This window comes from Dermacentor albipictus, chromosome 9 (assembly GCF_038994185.2).
Source record: "Dermacentor albipictus isolate Rhodes 1998 colony chromosome 9, USDA_Dalb.pri_finalv2, whole genome shotgun sequence".
Classification (NCBI taxonomy): Eukaryota; Metazoa; Arthropoda; class Arachnida; order Ixodida; family Ixodidae; genus Dermacentor; species Dermacentor albipictus.
The window spans coordinates 66,681,994-66,699,400 of record NC_091829.1 but is presented as its reverse complement, the minus strand read 5'-3'; positions in this window follow the sequence as shown (position 1 = coordinate 66,699,400).

Here is a 17,407-nt window from a genome sequence, read left to right as displayed (position 1 = left end):
TAATACGTGTAACACGCAGGTTTGCTCCGAGCACTTTCTGGGCAACAAGCCTACAGAGCAGAATCCCGCGCCGGCGCTTCGCCTTGGCTATAACAAAAAGGCAAGCCTTTTCGTGTTTTCATTCAGGCAGAGCTCCCGACGGTTAAGCGGAACAGTTGAGTTTGCGGTTAGCGATACTTGCAGCTGGTGCACGGAATGACCATTAAGCGTGAACGACAAGTTGTAGGCCTTGCTGGTGAGCGTTATTGCTAATGAAAGTAAACCGAAGTCTGCTCTTCACGTAGCATGCGTCCACAAAAACGTAAACAACGACTACTCGTCGCCGAAGGTGTTCTTGCAGCGCACCTACCTTTACGAGCTGGTATTGCAGGTGTCATTCGTAACGAATTCATTTGAGCCTCCTGAGCTCTAAACTGCGTGCGGGCTGTTATGCGGGGCAAAGCGCAATATATTTCGTCTCTAAACTGCGTGCGGGCTGTTATGCGGGGCAAAGCGCGAAATATTTCGTCTCTAAACTGCGTGCGGGCTGTTATGCGGGGCAAAGCGCGAAATATTTCCGTTCATATGGCGAGGAAAATAAGGTGCTTAATTATTATTGTATTTTGTAACAAAATTTTGATCGTTCTCACTAGTTTTTTTTTTACTGTTTTCTTTTCTAAGGGAGCGCCAACAATCCGATGGCCTCGCACAAGCGAAACAGGTCTGGTACCAGGTAGCTGCAGTTGGTGGGGCTAATTTCTTGGAATGCAGGTGCGGTTGTTGTCTTGTACCAAAGGGGTCCTGATGATGCAGCTTTAAGTAGGGATGGTAATTTTACGTGCCCTGTCATGGTTTGTGCAACTGTACAACACCTGCATCTGTCATGCTCGGCCTGTTATACGGGCTTTGACTGCACATGTAGTTGAACACTATAACTACTGTAGTACCTCATTTTCCAATGAGTGCAGGTTTAGCATCATATGCTGTTTGTTCGAGTGCTGTAGGCTTTTGTTCTGAATGTTGTACTCTTAAGTGGTTGCACGATACAATTGGCCTGGTGTATTTTCTATTTCATTTTGAGAGGACTTTATATGTTCGCAACAGTGATGGCATGGGAAAGAACTACAGCCCTTCTTCCTATAACATCTATTTCGTTTTCATTGTGCAGGTGGTGAAGGGCAGGCGTCTGCTAACCAGGCAGTCAAACGACCTCGCCAGTTGGTTGCCAAACGCGGCCAACCCAGTAGAGACCATGACAAACAAGACCAAACTGAAAGTGCCGATGACAGTGTTCTGCGTGCTTTAATAATATATGGCACCAACGCAGTGCTGTAAATTCCTTCACAGGTTACGTGCCAAAAAGCTCACACGTGTTCTAGCATATAGCGCGCGGTTTGTACAAACGTAATAGCGTACCTACCCGATGTATTTGCTTCTGCAGTCTGCACAGCACTCAGTGTGGCCATTGCGGACTTGCATGAGGTCTTGAAGTTTGATTGAATCCAGACAGCGAAAATGACAGGTTAGAAAAAACGCGAAACACGCCTTCCGGCCAGCTAAAAAGCCCAAGTTTCGCTTTCGCGCCGGGTCGCATCTCCCGGCGTGGCAGCCCAGGCCTGCTACTTCGCGGCACTTGGGATAGATGGCGCGACCGGCGCTCATCAATATGGCGGCGCCCTTTGAATTCACGGTGTTTTGGTGTATAGTGCTTACAGGTCAGGGACATTCTTTTTCTACGAAGTTAAAATTTCTGCGACAGTATTCCGACTACTGAGACCCGCTTTCTTTCTTTCTTTTTTTTGCTATGTTACATATTTACATTTTGTTAGATGTCTTAGATAGGTTTTGTGTAGCAGCCTGGTGGCTTTTGGCCAATTTGTCATGCTTGGTATTTGCCCTTCTGAGCAAGGCCACAGAAATAGCAGCATACGCAGTATCACGTTAAACAATGGCCTCTAGGAGCACTATATTTAGCAATGAGCACTCAGCTGAGTGTTTTAAGACCGGCTCCACCGCAGGAGTAGAACTTTTTGTTTCACAGCTTCATTAGGGAATGTCGGGTTTAGGACAAGAGCTCGATTTCTGTAAGTAAGTGTAGAGATATATTACACTGGGCATTTTGTTGGGGGGTTGGGGGAATCCACGGGAATTTATTAAGAGAGCGAATGAAAACTAGACCATAGAGCGTTACAGAAGACCCAGACAGAAGATATCACATTGGAACGTGAACATGTTTTGTTTTCTTTCTTTTTTGAAGAACTAGTGCAGAGATTTACACCCATTTTCCACGCGCCACCTGAAGGAGCGACAAGTGAGGATTGCCCGACAAATGCCTAGATAACCTAACTTTACCTGGTGCAGGAGGATGTTGGCTGCAGGCTGATCTGGCCTATCAAGACATTCAGGAATAATTTACAGGCCTTAAGGAAGGCATTTGGTAATGGTGGAGTATGGCTACATAAACACAATGGAAGCATTATTCAAAACAACATTGAAAGCATCAGCGTAACAAAAGCCCTATTTCTACAACACAATAGCACGCAACGTCAGAATAGGCAGTACAAAATTAAATTAAAATAAAAACGAAAAACAGCAGCCAATACATGCGGAATCATACGTATAAATACGAGTATTACATGAAAATCATTGCATTACAGGTTCAGCATACCAACGCGAGGGAAGACAAACTGGTTAATCATCGCAATGCAAAATGAGAAAAATGTCACGCTGCCGACGACAATAAACTCTGTCATCGACAATAGGTAGCAGGTTCACAGATTATGAAAAGTGCCTGAATTCACACTGGATTTGTTCCTAAAAATGAATAATGAACACATAACACGCACGGAATTTATGCACTACAAATCAATGAATATGCTTGATAAGAATAGCGAAAGATGCACGGAAAGAACAAATGTAGAAGAAAAAATGAAGAGACAGAAGGACTGGAAAGCTCAGACAGCAAAGCGTATCAAAATTGCGTGATTGAATCTAATCGATTACCATGCTATACTGATCATAGCCCCTCCCCACCACAGTATTTATTTATTTATTTGTTTATTTATTTATTTATTTATTTATTTATTTATTTATTTATTTATTTATTTATTTATTTATTTATTTATTTATTAACGCGATAGTGTTAAGGGCCCCATGTCACATAACATCCGGCGTCAGCGTCCGGTGTCCCACGCCCAGCATGGACCGTCATGCCGGCGAAGTCCATTTCGGACCACGCATACCCAACCACGCAGGCCCTCCATGTAGCGCAAGAAAATTACTGAACTAATGGAATTTCTCAAGGTAAAATATGTCAAAGAAATCGTAAAGTACGACTTACACAAAACCTGCAGACACAACAGCTTCGCAGTGTAATTTGAATATACGAGAAAACATAATTATCTTGCGCGGAAACTCTAAACACAAACCCCTTTCGCAACTCCCAAAGGCCAAAAAGCGGCGCGCCCGGTTCCTTGCAACCACTCCAGATGGCGCCCGCCTCCGCTGCATCGCGACCCACGCAGAGGCCGCGTTTCTACCTGAGAGCTCGTCTTAGTACATAAGCGTTCCCCGCAAGCGTTTCCCGATAAACATTACAGTTACATAAGCTACAGTTGTCGGGAAGCTTGAGAAGCAGTCGGAGATCTTTGAATGCTATCGCGTTCCACTCTTAAAGTCGAGGGTTAAGCATCCTCCAAACATTTTATTTATTTATTTATTTATTTATTTATTTATTTATTTATTTATTTATTTATTTATTTATTTACGGTTTTCTTCTCATTGCTTCCTTCCTCTCACAAAAGTTTTACTTTCATAATTCCAACTTTGAAATTGTTAACCCCCTACCTTTATACACCTAATTTAATCACGCGATTATTTGCCAACCCCCACCGTGGATATGCGATACAACCACTCAGGTCAACAACAATAATATGGTTCGAGCAGTCTACTGTGAAATGTGTAATGATTGGATTGGGAAGCGATGTTATCCGAGGGAGGGTTCGACAGAAGGGACAGCACTAAGCAGAGCTGAAAAACTGAAAGCGTTTGTAATGCCACAAATTCGTCTGTAGCTCAAATGGTTGAGCAGTCTTCGTGTCTTCCAGGATGCTTCTTTCAGATTTGACGCCCGCTACGTGACAGATTTGTCACGCCTGCTACGTGACGGATGCAATGAAAGGTCGAGCCTTATTTTGGTTGCAGTTGAATGCAGCAATGACCGTATGCAGCTCAGATGGCTGGGAGGCGGGTCCACAGGGTCGGCAAGAAGAGGCAAGTCAAGGTGAAGTGAGCCGGCCGAACAGTCAATGAGGGCAGAATGATGGGCAAGAAAATCCAGACCGAGAATGAGTTCGTGAGGGCAATGCTCGATGACGGTGAAGAGAACGACAGTGTGTCTCTCAGCAATGGTGAGTCGCGCAGAGCACATGCCAACAATAGCGACAGTCCCTCCGTCGGCGACTTGTACAAATCGGTTCGGGGCAGGCGTCAGAACTTTCTTGAGCCGACGGCGGAGAGCAGCACTCATAATGGACACATGCGCCCCGGTGTCAATGAGCGCGCACACAGGAACGTTGTCGACGAGAACGTCCAAAAGATTCTTGTTCGTCGTATAAACGCTTGAAATCAAACGGCTCGCCCTATTTTGTATGCCCTCCAGAATGTCGATAAGCTATTTTTGATGATGAAGAGGCGTAATGAAGTTGTGGCCGAACCATAGTAAATGAGCGAGTTTTCGGAGTTCGGAAGGGGCATTTCTTAAGGGGCAGTACAGAAAACCTAATGATCCTAAATCGTTAGCAGAGATAACAGTGACAGTCCACGATGGATTGTGCGTGAGCAAAACTCCTAAGTATATGTCTACTCGTGTGTCTGGGACACTGTGTCTGTATTGAAGTGGCAATAAACCTTGGGAGTTAACAGTTCTACGAGTGAAACAAATTGCCCTGCACATCGACCTGTTCTGGGACATAAGCCCCGTAGCATAACAATCAGCCATACGTCGAAGATCGGTTTCGGGTACCACGTAGTCAGTGGGACTCTTAATTGCATCGCGAGCAATACAATCGTCACAAATAATCGCAAGCAACAGGATATGTTATTCGGTGAGTCGTTGATGTGAAATAAAAAAAAATGATCTGATTACACTGCCTTGAGGGACACCATAAGTAACGTCAGAAAGAGGAGAGCAAAATCAACAAGCGTATTCTACCGCGAGTAGAAAGAAAATTACGAAGCCATGATAGGGTTAGTTGAGTCTGCGTTAAGCACGGACAGTTAAGGTTTCAGACGATAGTGGGCTACACGATCTAATGCTTTTGAAAAAAAGAATCTAAATAGATGCAGTCAATTTGTTGGTCACTGTTCAAGTCTGACGTGGATTCCAGGAACTGGGTTTCGCAAGCAAATCCTTTCCGTAATCCATGCTGTTTTGGGTAAGAAATCATTACATTCTACGCTAGAGCAAATGCAAGAGGCGATAATTTTCTTGAGCATCTTGCAGCAAATACATGTCACGGAGATGGGACGGTAACTTTCACTCGAACCTTTAGTGGCCACTTTTAAATACAGGTAATACTTTTTCTACCTTCCAGTCTGCAGGACGCATATCAGTATGTAAGTAATTGGTTGAAGATGAGGAGCAGAATAATGCTTGATACTGGATTTGTATCTTTTTTAATATGTTAGAATTGATACCATCAATGCCAAAGAATGAAGGTACCCTAAGGTTACATATAAGGGACATTACGCCCTCTAAAGGGGTAATGATAGGAGCCATGTACAGGAAATGGAAATCGGATACAAAAGGTGTGTTGGAAATACTTCTCTTGTATGAACGGACGCGAAATGAAATGCTGCCGGACATTCCCTGTCAGAAGTAGGAGTGTTCTTTACGTCGTGTAAGGACACACTGCCACTCTGGTGATTCGAGTTTCCTATTTTTCAGAATTTTCTTCCATTATTTTTTGAAAACATCTTGTAGATCATTCTTTTGCAGATTTCTTGTAGATCGACAAAACTGAAAAGTAGTCTTTCGATAGTTTTTATACCTATCCCCATCCAATGGTGTTTGCACGCGCTTTAAGTTGCTATACAGGCGTTTTTTTTATGTTTCCTTGTTTTTAAAGCGGTGAAGCTTTTCTTTTTGTCAACCATCAATTGGAGTTACCATACAATTGTTATTGGAATCAGTGGTATGTGCTTTTCGATTAACCCTGACAACTCTTCTCTGAAAACTACCGAGTTCTCTTCGACGGACCTGCTGTAAAATTACGGTTGGCCCCCTCCAACCCCCCCCCCCCCCCCCAAGGTCTATTAAAGAAGGTTTCAAGTTCGGAATTACATGATACCATAACTACCATTGCTATAATCTGTAATTTGCTTTGATGTCACACTTGCGAACTTGGGTGGAATAATTATGGTCCCTTGGAGCAGCTAATGATCGCTTAATCCGTTATGTAGGTTATGTGTGTGACAGTTTCAGGGAGCTGTTGTTTAAGTGAGATATAAAAGATTTGATTCGTGGTTTGGTTGGTTAACAACTTGAAAAGGGTAAAAGTCTAATGTCAAGGTAATACAACTTTTTTACGTATGACATGATTAGGATAACTTAGCCAAGTCAGTTAGAGGGTGGTTGAAGTGACCAAATAGTAGAGACCAGTTGACCTACTAATGCTGTCACGCAGCGAATTCAAAAAAAGTCAATGTCGGAATCCGGCGTACGTACGGTAACAATTACCAATCAGTATTCTCACGGATGATGCAAAGCAAGCCACTGAAACGATCTAAAGGTCGGTACTGGTGTTAAACAGCAAGTGTCATAAAAGGTATTTTAATCGCTATCATGACACTATTCCCTCGTTTGCAAGTTCGGTCGCACCTGTATATGTTGTAAGTGGTGTTGCCTGGAAAAAAAAAGTTTCGCAATCAGTGATGACAGGATGTAGCCGGGTTTCGGTGAAAACAAGGGCGTCCGAATCACAGTCATCAAGAAGAGAGGGGAAAAAAAAACAGGAAAACAGACCGCGCCTTGACATTATGCAACGTCTGTTAGCAAACGATAATGGCAATGAAGGTGAGGTGGGCGCTAGATTTGGTTCCTGGAGAGCCTACGCCCACGCGTCGTGTCGCGTCTGTGAGTCGACCAAGACAACTTCGTCCGTTGTACCTGGGTCCGTAGAGGCTACGTCCAACTGCGTCCTTAGAAACATGTCGTCGATTGTTCCACCCGGACGCCATCTTTCAGGAAATACTAGGAAAGTTCGTCATGCTTCGGAAACGGTGTGCGAGTCGGGGGGCGAACAAGACAACGCGGAGGCGGCACAGGACACAAGCCCATCGCCTGTGGTCGATTCCCCGCACAGCGCCGTGCCGGCCCAGCTTCACTACACTCCGTCTATTGACCCCATAAGGAAGGAACACACTAGGAGGAAGCATCACGTGACGCTCTTGAATCCTAGTCATAAAAAAAAAATAGGAGACAAGTAGGCAAGCGGTAGGCTCTAGTGGGCTCGCTTCGGTTGCGCCTGCTGCGGGGGTTTCGGAATACACGCACGTGGTATAGACGTGACAGACACACGCCGAGGTTAGGGAAGGTTCAAGCGGGTGAAGCAGTCGAGTCTGTGTTACGTCCGTCAGGTAACGCACCGAACCCCCTCACGGTACGTACACGCGGCTCGCCGCTTAAGCGGCCGACAGGCGTCAAGGCTGTGTAGCAAACGAAGGCGTCGAAGGACCGGCACGGTGCCCAACCTGAGGACCACCTCAAGCACGACGGGTCGTGATCCGGGGCGGCTTCTGGGAAACGAGGAAGCCTGTCGCCCTGCAAACGTGTGCAGGCAACGATGCCACCCTTTCGACGGCGATTCATCGCCTTTGGGAACGTCTTCTGGGAAACAATGACACATTTCGCGCCCGCAGCCACGCGCAAGCGATTAAACGTACGTCCAGGGTGCGCAGCGACTGCTTTCCTGTGGCAGAAAAGAAAAACCGTCCCTTCTTGTGCCCAAGAACTGACTGTCGAGCCGGGGACACCGAACATACTGAAGGCCGTGCCGGCCCATCGTTAGGGCTGACGGTCCCAGTGGGCGCTGTCGTTCTGCTCAAAGTCTTCGGCTCTTCGGCCATCTCAGCGGACCAGCGAGAACTTAACGGACGCGTCTCGACAGCGTAACGACGTCTCAATCCCACAATCTTACAGAAAAATGCGCGTAAATCTGAAGAAAAGACAAGGACTTCGGCGTTTAAAGTGCAGGCTAAGGCTATTTATTACTCTCACAACGAAAGAGGCACGGCAGAGCCTTTTACTAATCGAAAACGCGACAAAAGAAGTGTCCCGCAAAACATATGGTCCTTTCCTAGGTGCAAGACAGCAGGACAAAAGTTTGCGAAAATAATACTCACCGCAGCTTAAGGTGTACAACATCTGATTTGACGGAACTTAAGGAGTCCGTCGGAGAAACACTCCATGCTAGGGCATTCTGGACGAGTTTCGAGGTGAGAGCGCTGGCAACTGTACTAACCGCGGTGGTAAGCGCGAGTGACGCTTTTCAAATTCTGTCGTCATGAGTCATGCACCCCAGCCTCTCTCTACGTTTCAAGATAACGCATTCGAAGCGCGAGGGCACAGAAAACAACCCGGTACATCCTACGTGCATCCATGCCTGTGACGGCAGGCGTCACTAAAAGTTGCCACGTACCAAAAAATACAGAGTGATGCGGCAACCATGTGGGCCGAATCCTACCCATGAGGCACCGCGCACATGGCCCCGGAGAGCGGGAGGAGCTTGGATTGCCGAGGCTAGCGGCATCATGTGACACTCTCGCCTAGTATTTTTTTTTTCTTCCGCCATGAATGACACTTTTCACGGCGGTACCGTGGGCGCCTCCATGTTTTTTTTCTCCCCTTCTTCTTCTTTCTCCTTTTATTCCCTTTACCCCTTTCCCCAGCACAGGGTAGCCAGCCGGTACTTACACTGGCTAACCTCCCTGTCTTTCCTCCTCTTTGTCTCTCTCTCTCTCTCTCCCCATGTTTGATCATATGACGACGCGTCCATTGCTTGCCTCGGCTGCCTCCAATGCCTCCGTGTTTACAATGTATTTGCATGACAACGATGGCGCTCATTAAGCATCTGTTTCGATGGATAAAATCGACGGTGACTGCGTGGACGACACGAAGATTTGGCCACGGACACATGTAAGCGTTTTCAGAGCTCATTACGCCGTGTCCGAATGGTGCGACGTAAGCGGGGCTAGAAATGTATTGCAATCTATCCAAACTTTCCGCTTATGAATTAAATCAGGATCAGAATGTTTCGCTCATCGTTCTTTATTTTGGCAAACACGTTGAAGGAGCGGATTTCCATGTTTTTCACTGAGTAGGAGAGGCGTCACGGTCGCGATGCCTCTCCTTGCCGAGTGAGTGGCGACGCGCCTCTTTCAGTAATTGCAGACTGGCCGCGGCTTTTGGGATGAAGGGGGGCCTTATACAAGAGTCGAGGCGTGCGGCCGAGGCTCTTGCATGCCGCTACAGAGCTACTGTAGGAGGCAAAATTGTCATTTTGTTTCATACCTTGGGTCAGCTTTTCGGAGCTCTTGGGGGGCCAGGGAGGGGGGGCGAACATATGGGGGAGGGGAGACCGCCCCCCCCCCATACCCACCCTGGCACCGCCCCTGTTAAAGTTTCACATTGCGGTTACTGTCTCATTACTCTCTGCCTAATCGTTCGCGGGTGTGCGCAGTTGCGAGAGATTTGTTCTTGCTGCGCACGAGGGGCTTGGAACGTAGATGCCCCGAACTTTGCAATAGCGTGTAGCAAAGACGCATTGTCGCTAGTCACTCGCCTACCCTGGAACCCCCACGAAACGTTCCGTATTGAACATTCCTGTGTTGTCGGCGTATAGTCCCCACCACATATATGCTGCGGCGCATTGATTCAAGTGTGCGCTCATCGCGAAGGAGCGGAAAGACAGGCAGTGCTTATTATGTAGAAGCGGTTCGTAGATTTGGTCCACAGATTCATTACATTCCGTAATATGCCAGTGAGTATTTTTTGCAGCCAACTACTGCACACGCCTTTCTACTACCGTTTCACATTTTGCAGCATGAATGGAGCACAGTGTGTTAGCGAACACCCAGTTGCATTTCCGACTGCTGATCGTATATAGTAGCAGGGCTGAAGCGGCAATGGTTTCGTATTCGTACGCCTTCGCTGAGGCAACGTGCGCCGCGCCGCCGAAAGCGCCATCTCGTTACTCTGTAACAAATTACTCCGCGAAAAGGGAGCATAGAGAGCGGTAACGGCGCGTTGAACAGTGCGTTTGCTCCGTGCAGACAGTTTTAATGAAGGCTGAACAAACAATGAAAGCCCCTGTGCATGACTTCGAAACACATCTTCAACGATCGACACGTATTCATAAATTCATTTTAGGTCAGCTGCTAACAAATTACCTACCTAGAAGCCTCATAAGAAGGCTTAAGGTTCCATGATCAATGCCTCCAATAAATGACGCTTTGATCACAGAACGTGCAATGGTACACATCAGCGCTTTACGTAGCCACCTAAACTGTTGCACAGTACTGCGAAGTTTAGGTTTCATTTTCCTCGGTGGCATATATTTTTGCTACTCGTCAGCTTGCTCGCTAACTGGAATCATCCGCTAGAGATTACCGTGCAAATTGAAGATCAGCGTCACCCTTGATCCAGATTAATTCACCTCTTTTCTATATCGGGCACGAAACGAACCGACAGCCTGGTGAAAGAAGCATAGGCGCGTAACATACGAGTGGGTGTCCGCTGTCGACACGGCCGGTCCTCGAAAGAATGATTGGCAGCCCAACGAAATCGCTCGCGCCAACGCTTCGGTCCAAGACGAAAAGAACAATAACGAAAAAAAAAATAAGAATCAAGATCGCTACGACAGCGACGGAGGCTGCGCAATTTATTCACCGACCGTCCTCTCCCTGAGGCATATACGGTAGCCGGAGCTGGGAACGGCTTGCGCTTCTAAACAGATTGCGCGAGGAAAACGTTGAAATTCATGAGGCTCCGCGCCGTCCCGACGCCGGTCCGAAGAGGAGCGCGCGAGCTTCGGCGAAATGCGAAGGGTGGTGAAAGGGAAGCGGTGGCGAAAGGGAAGGAAAGGGGGCGTCGCAGGAAGACTCCTTCATAAGGCCTTGCAGGCCCGGAAACTGCCTAGCCAAGCCGGCCAGCCGCCAGGCCCGGGCCATGCGTTCGTCGCTGCGGTAGCGGCGGGTCCGCGATCGCACGACGTGCGATTGCAGCGCCCCCTGCGTGTACCCTCGCAGCCGCCACTCTCCTCCGCAAGGGGACGCAGCGGTTGGCATAAGCGCTTCCCGTCAAGGCGCGAGCGGCGCCGCCTGCGCGATTTAATAACGCGGAAGGAAATTTCTTCGCGCGGTTTCTTTCGCGTTGCTTTACTTGTTTCTTTTTTTCTTTCGTCCTTCTCTCGGTATCTTTTACCCGGGAAGCGCCCGCCCGCTGTCGCGCCGCTGTAGCAGGCGCGAGGCGGACGACGCGTTTGAAACACGGGCTCATAATTAAACTCCCCGGGGTCTGGGTTTCGGGTGCCGCCGCAGGAACGACGCTTTTCGCTCGCTACGTTTGCCGCCTTCCCCATATATGGGCGACAGTCGCGGTTTGTGAGGCGGCCGCGCCGGTTGTCGCTACGGGAGGGGTGCGGTGATACGTGCGCGGGTGTCGCTGCTTTCGCCCCCCCCCCTCTCCCCCCCTCGCTGTTTGGTGTTGTGCCGTTTCTGTTTCTTCCGGGCGGTTTGGCGGCAACGTGCCTGCGGCCACAAAATAGGCGTGCGCCGGCTTTCTTATAGCGTAAGCGAAAAAGCTTTGCCCGCCAAGTTGAGATGATTTGAGGTCCAGGTTGCGCTCGGGGAAGCGGTTTTGTTTGCGGGGCGCCGCTGTGGTATAGGCGATGGGCGTACGTACACCGAGGAATGGGAGTTGCAGGGGAAATTGAAAGGCGCTTGAGAACCGGGGGGAGAGGGTGGAGGGATGGGAAGGGGGGGGGGGGCGTGGATGTCTTTACTCCACGTCAAGTCCAAAGCGGAGGCACATGTCAACACACATATACGTCGAGGAGCGCCGAGTCGGTTGGTTGCGTCGCTGACGTATGCGTCGCGCTGCGCGTCGTCGCCTGTTTTTCCCGCGAATCGGCGTCATTTCTGCCGCCTTAAGCGAAACAGATTTGTGTAGCGCGGGCGCCACCGTTTTTCATTCGAGGTGGCGTTTTTCCGCCACCTTCTTCTCCCTGCGCACACACATACACACGCTCCTCGCCTTCCCCCTCGTCTTCCTCCTCAATTTGCTCCCGCTCCTGCTATGCTTTGCCCCGACCTGTTTCTCGGGCGTAGACAAATTGTCTTTTGAGTGGTGACTTTTCCGCGACATTTGCGCAGCTCTAGCACGTGCTTGGGCCTTGCGTTGCGCCCTGGCATCGTCTTCGCTTATTGAGCTCGTGAAACGCAAATGCGTTTGAAAGTGCTTCTAGTTTTTCCCTTCCAGGTTTGTTGCGACTGCTTGGGTCGCTGACCGAAACGGCGTTGCGTGTAAGCCTGAAAACGTGTCGGTTGATTTCTTCGAGATTCGGCGTTGTATCGCTTTCTTGGGACTTTCTTGCGGAGCCGTACCGCAAATGCACGTAGGTAGAAAAATACGTGGTCGGGTGTTTGCGTGGGCAGCCAGTGCGACCGCTGAAGCCGTCGTATGATAATGATGGGTGCAATTCGTGGCTTTATTAAAACACCCTGCAGCTAATTTGTCGTCGGAGAGTCATTTACCAGGCTCTATGGCTCGGTGGCTGAGGTGTTACTACTGCCGAGGCACTTCGCCCCCCCCCCTCCTTCCTGTCCATGAGGTCGAGGGTTCGATTCTCGGACTACACAATGACCGCGTTTTCATGGGGCGGAATTAGAACTGCAGCAACTATATATACGCCGCATGACTCGTCCATGCGGAAGCAAAAATCGACCCGGTTGGTGTTGTGCACCTTGCGAAATTACAGAGCTCATTTATCCAATGTATTCACTGAGATGCACGACTGGAGACGGAACTCGTATAAGCGAAAATCTTCTGGAAAGCAGGCTATAGCACTCCAGCGCAGAGTGAGCAGAGCCTAACAGCTGACGCTGCAGAAAAAACATTTTCCCGTGATGGCGGCAGTATCTTTTTTATGAGCTTATATAACACCGCCTTTATATGCAGCCGCACTAGCAAAAAAAAAAAAAATAGTCAAGGAGATAAAATCAATAACGCCGCCTGCTGGGGAAGCGAACGAAGCAACCGAGTGGCAATAAGTGACGCGCGAAGATGAAAGTGAACAAGAGACGAAATAATCGTGAATTTCAGTGAGCGACTCAGCTAGCAGCATTAGTGAGCCAGTAACGCCAAATCTTCAAGAGAAGGTCAGCAAGATGTATAGCTGAGAGGCAGCACTTGAGCGCGTAAGAGTTCATGGCCATGGCGCAAGGGTTATACTAAGGCTGCGCGAATATCGGAAACTTTCGAATAAATAATCGAATAATGTCCTATTCGATTCGAAGACCGTATAAAACAGACACTATTTGTAAATAAGAACGTTTATCGAATAGTTTTCGGATATTTTAAAGCTATAACTGGGTGCGCAACCAAATATGAAAATTGGAGCAAAAGTACAATAATGTTCATCACCGCCGTTATATTGTAGGCACAGAACTTCAGAACTTATGCAGTGGAGCCCTCTACGTCAACCAGGGAGCCCGACTTGAACGTCGTGACAACAATCAAATTGGCCCTCTCCGAAGAACATCGTGCACGTGAACTAACTGCTTAATAGTTGATAACGATCCACTTGCTTCTTATTAAACAACGCTTGCTAATGTGTAGCTTAATGCCGGGAACTAGCTAACTTTGTGAATACTTGGATGTCGACATATTTTTACGTAAACTGTGAAATTGGCTCCCCATATTCAAAAAGTTTTCGTTATATGATTCGATTCGCTTCTGGAACTATTCAATTCCGTCTTAAAAAATTGCTATTATCGCAACCCTATCAACTACGCAGAGGAAATTTGATTTTTGTTCTAACCTATTACCTTTCACATCAATACTTACACTGTCAAACAAATACGCTTCTTCCTTGGCAAGTGCTTTTTCAGCGCATCGTGACACACGTAAGCACCCATATGAATTCAGTGTCATTGTTGCTATGATAGAGTGAGCATGGAAAGAATGAAGTGATTGGATTTTCAAAAAACGTTTCGGGAGAGCTGCATGAACCCTCACACTAATCGCTTCTCATAGATTTAGTCTTAAATTGCACGTGTACTGCTGTGCTGGAGTAAAAAACATAAACAATGAAGTCCAGTGCCATGCGTACGATAAATCGTAGGAGACTCCGTATACATGCCTGTCCAGCTCGTGCTCAGTATCGTCACGTTATAATATTGGGCAAGAAACAAATAAGGATGGGATACTGTTTCGATATCAGACTCCTTGTCACACACCAATGTGTTTGCCTTAATGTCGCATTGCATGTACGTGTCACACTACAGTTTGAGCACGTTACACTGAACAGCCGTTCTATACCAGCTCGTGACCGATAATAACCTTGATCAGAGCACACCCATCAGTGATGGGTGAGGCGAAAAGCGTTCAGTACGACAACGCTCCGAAAGAAACACCGAGTTGTGCTTTTGTCTCCAACTCGACAGGCAAATACGATCTCTCCCGTCATTTATAACTCGACAACCAACACTTCTACACTCGGAAATTACCCTAATACGGATCGCATCACTATAGTGAACTAGAAGGTAACAAGTTTGGCGTGCTTTCTTATAACAAGGAGCCTGTGCGAACGCCTTTGACTTGATGACGTAGAGCTCTTTCGCTTAGATATGTTGCAAGCAGCCTCTCTCTCCATCTACCTCATTCTTCTCTTCCTCTGTTTGCTTCCCCCAGCGGGAATTGGCCAACATAAGCTACTGTAGTCAAAGGCCAACTTGCAACGCAATCTTCTTGGTCCGCCTAAAAATCGTAGATTCAGAAAGTGTGGATACAGCAGTCTCCGTGCAAAGTATTACGTGCAAAGTATTTCTCGGAAAGCTGACAAAAAACATTATTTTTTCCTACATAAGAAATGCAGAAAAATAAGAAAGAAAGTAGAAAAAGAAACGCCGGTGTTACCGTGGGCCAGAAATGAAGCACTATAGCTACATAACATTGAGAACCAGCCCGACTCCTAGGCACGACATCCGGGATTATAGACGGCATCAGCTGCGAACTGAGAATCTCGGAGAAGACGCGAAGAGATTTGCGTTGTGTCCTGTCCCATGATCGCCAGACGCACACTTTATGAGCTTAGGTGTAATTTAAAGACTGTTAGTAAAAAAAATACACAATTAGCAGCCATGAAGCTTTGTCAAAAACACTTCTTAAGTATTGATACTGTTTGATCCGCACCGATGGCACTGGCTGTTAGAACCTCAGCGCTGCCACCAGCTGTTGGAACCTCAGTGCTGACACCCGTTGTTGCAACCGGACCGTTGGCGCCCGTTGTTGCAAATGGGTCGCAAGCCCCAAGGGTAGCGTTGGCCTGGCGGCCTGGGGCACACTGGAAGCATCCGAAGGTCCCAGCAAAGCATGAGGCGACTGCTAACAGAACAACTTGTTTATTCTAGCATCGCAAAGAGCGGGCGGTCAGGTCGACCGAAGTAGAGAGACAGGAGAGCACGTTACTCAACAGAAGAAATCGGAGCCTCTCTCCTGGCGTCTCCAAGTATAAGAGCAGCTGCTCTTATACTCTTGGCGTCGCGGGCAAGAAGGAAGGTCACGAGATGACACCACGTGACAGCAAGGCGCGGACGGACTGAGAGACATGTAGAGACAAGGAGGTGACGCATCAGCCGGGCCGGCGCCGGTCAGACCTCCTCGCTTCACACTGGGGGAGCTCCTCTCCCCGGCTGCCGCGCTTTGACAAGCGTGGGCACACACACACACACGCACACACAAAGACACGTGGCACTGAACATGCCGGGACGCGCTCGGCGGGGATGCGTCGCGGCCGCTCCGAACGGGCCAAAATGTCCGCCGCTTTGAACGAAGCTCCGGCGTACGTTGCATCCGCGCTGGCTTTACCGCGCGTCGTAGGCGAAACGTAACAGACCGCCCCGCCGGGGGAGGGAGATCCCGATGGTCAGGGGACTGCATCCGCTGTCCGGAGGGATGTCGCTCGATGATGCTCATAACCGAAGTCGGTCGTCCCTCGGCGTTTCTTGAGCGCAGCGCACCGAGAAGGCCTCGTTCTCACGTTCAGGTTCACACAGGACACTGCAAAGTGACTTCAGGAGAGTTGCCATTTTTGTTCTCTTTCCCAGCAAGCGTTAGAACTGCGCCGAAACTCAGCCGCTCAGTCAGCAAGCACGGCACAACCCTCACTAAGCCATGCCAGGCTCTTTCTCCTTTTATACTACTGCCTAGTTCCTTACAGTAGTCTATAGCAGCACTCAGAACGCGTCCACAAATTGGAAAATTGCACTAGAAAGCACATCATGACTTTGAAACACTACACAAAAGCAATATGTTAAAAATCCTGCCTCAGGAAGAAAAATATCAATAACAAACAATTTTGAGGCTGATTCCCACGTTAGGGGCTTTGACTTAAGCCATCGGCGTTACCGTTGAGACTCCCCTTTTTGTAACGCACCTCAAAGGAATATTGTTGCAAAGCGAGGCTCCAGCGCAGGAGGCGGCCATTTTTGGGAGAGATGGTCTGCAGCCATTGGAGAGGGCAGTGATCCGTCTCAATGATAAACCTCGAGCCGGCTAGGTAGCATGACAATTTCTGAACGGCCCACACGAGACACGCACACTCTTTCTCGGTGGCGCTGTACGCCTGCTCACGACTGGTCAGCTTACGACTAGCATACAGGACGGGGTGTTCTACTTCTCCATTTTCCCGTTGGCACAGTACAACGCCCATGCCTCGCTCACTAGCATCGCACTGAACAACGAACCCTTTGGTGTAGTCGGGCGATCGTAGCACAGGCTGGCTTGTTAGGGCGCTCTTTAGGGCGCTAAAAGCTCTTTCCTTTGTCTCGTCCCAGACGACTGTTTGCGGCTCTGTCTTTCTTAGAGCATCCGTCAGGGGAGCCGCGATATCAGAGTACCTGGGGATGTACCTCTGATAGTAGCCGGCGACACCTAAGAACGACCGAATATCGGTCTTCGTGCGCGGTTGCGGAAAGTCTCGCACAGCGGCCACCTTTATTTCAGACGGGCGGCGACGACCCCGACCAATCACGTGACCAAGGTAGACAACCTCGGCCTGTGCTAACTGGCACTTGGGAGCCTTGACTGTCAAGCCCGCTTCGCGCAGGCGGGTTAGCACTGCCCGCAAGTGTGCCATATGCTCAGACC